Source organism: Pteropus alecto, unplaced genomic scaffold (genome assembly GCF_000325575.1).
Source record: "Pteropus alecto unplaced genomic scaffold, ASM32557v1 scaffold7, whole genome shotgun sequence".
Classification (NCBI taxonomy): domain Eukaryota; kingdom Metazoa; phylum Chordata; class Mammalia; order Chiroptera; family Pteropodidae; genus Pteropus; species Pteropus alecto.
Window position 1 is genome coordinate 51,635,538 of NW_006494614.1, and position 2,685 is coordinate 51,638,222.

Consider the following 2,685-nt stretch of genomic DNA (forward strand, 5'->3'; position numbering starts at 1 on the left):
CAGGAATTCATTTTCTAGTTCCAAATACCCTGACTTTTCTTCCATACTAGATTCAATATTGCAACAGCCATGGCTTCATAAGGTAACCTGGACACTGTTCCCTTTGCCTTATTTGGGATCACACAATTGTGTGCAATAAAATAGAAAAAAACATCAAACTTTTAATTAAAACAGTATAACCTTAAAAAGAATTATAAATAGTTCATGTTTTTAAAGAAGCTAATGCTTTAGGTATAATTTAATATTGTTCAGTTTTTAATTATTCTGTCATTATTTAGTTTAACCTCATCTTTGACCTCAGGCATAAGTAGAATACCTTTATGAACTTGCCCTTGCTAGGCTTATATTTCAAGTTAGAAACATGTGACATATTTCTAATGATCTAGAGGCCAGAATTAAAATAGCTTGTCTTCTTTTAATCCTGTGAGGAAAAATGATTCTAGAACTAACTTTACTAAAATTAATCAAAGAGTAGGGTGTATTTTGCATTTTTAGCACTCTGCTTTTGACCTCAGATACACTATAAAAATATTTTCCTAAAAAAGGAAAAATGGTCATTAGTTTCTTCTGTCAATCATTCCTAACACTGTTGACTTTCCTCCTAGAAGACTATCAAAAGAAATCTCTTCCAATAATAACACCACAGTATCCATTGAGTTGTGTCCCCTCTACCCACATGCACACATAAAACAGTTTGTTAAAATACCTCAGAATGTGCCCTTATTTAGTAAAAGAATTATTGCAGATGTAATTAGTTAAAATGAGGTCCTACTGGAGTAGGGTGGGACCCTAATCCAATTTAACTGAGGTCCTTATAAGATGGCCACATGAAGACAGAGACATAACAGGAAGAATGCCATGGGCTGATGAGAGTAGTTGCAAACCAAGAAACACCAAACATTGTCAAAGAATCGCAAGAAGCTAGGGGAAAAAAAAGGAATGATTTCAGAGGGAGCATGGCCATGCTGACTCCTTGATTTCAGATTTCCAGCCTCCAAAAATTGTGAGAAAACAAATTTGTTATTTTAAGCCACCCAGTCTGTTATAATTTGTTTCAGCAGCCCTAAGAATCAACACACATTATAACAAATTTGTATTTCTAATATGGATTATACCATATTTTCATTCATTATATTAAATTTAATTCTCATTCTTTTTTTTTTTTTTTGCATTTATCTATCTTAAATACATTTCCATTCCCTTAACCTGCTACATGTTCTTCAGTATTTGCTCAGCTCTTTTCTTAATTTATTAAAGTCTCAGTTGGAGTGCCTTCCCTCAAAAGGGCCACTCTATTTAAAATAGCAACTCACATCAATCCTTTTCCCTTCACCCTGTTTTATTATTTTCATACCACATACAAATCCTTGGAATTATATTTTAAATTTATTTTTGTATATATGTGTGTGTGTGTGTGTGTGTGTTTCTGTTTTTCTAGACTTGAACGTAGGCTCTACAGGGATAAGAATTTTGTCTTTTGTCCAACTCTGCATTTCTAATACCCGCAAGAGCGATTTACATTGCAGGCATAAAAATAAGCTTCTAGGTTGAATTAAATGTCATCATTTTACATACAAGGAACTTGTTTTTGGTACTAATTTAAAAATTAAAAAGGCCAATAAAATTTATCCAATGATGAAAACTGCATATTTGAAGAAAAACAGCTTGAATCTAGCTGATCTGAATGCCAGGTATGTTGTTTCTGAGTTACCTTCTGAAAAGATTATGGCTTCTAAGGGACCAGTTCTTCAGATTGTTTTATACACACTCGAAGTGTATTTTTTACTATCTAGCTCTCAAGCTCTCCTCTTTGCAAGTTCAAAATAGAAACACCACTTCATTTTCATAAGACAAAATTTTCTCTATAGAAGAATGTCAACAGAGATTACTAAGGAGCTTTTTTTAATAATAGGGGCTTAAATTGCATTGTAAAAACTCTGAATGCATTCATACATTCATTGATTCATTCTCCAATTAAATATTGTGCCCCTGCTATAGAGCAAAACTCAGGCTAAGATTAACTATGGCCGGTGAACACACAATGCAATATATATATGCCTTATCGTTGAATTGTACACCTGAAACTTACTGGATTTCGTTAACCAATGTTACCATAATAAAAATAAATGAATTTTTAAAAATTAAAAAAAAAATTTAAAGTAGCAAAAAGTCCCTGTGTTATAGCCCCATGGAAGAGATAAAAGAGATATATGTCAATGTAATTTTAGCTAAAAAGTTATGAGTACATAAGAAAGGCATCATAATAAGAGAAAAAAAATATTTGAAGCTACAGCTGTGTGGTTTCAGCTCTCACTGAGGTCTGAAACATTATATCTTTTCCTTTCCCTTAATCCTGGTTTCCCATGGTTTCTAGTCTCTGGTGCTTCATCATGCTTCTTTGTCCCCTTAATTGTGTCAATATCCCTAGTAAATTCCTTTAAGTTTATTCATTAAAGCTGCTTCATTTGAACCTTTTGGGAAGAATTCTATTTGCTATAATACAATTGCTATACTTAGTTTATTTCCTGGTCCAGAATAGGCACTCAGTAAATGGTAGCTACTGTTATCACAGATTGGATCATTCCTAATAATTATGTAGCCAAGTATTAGCAGACATAAATTGCTACTGCACACACGTCAACATTCAACAATTATAGGTAGTCTTGAACTACACACCTCTGACAT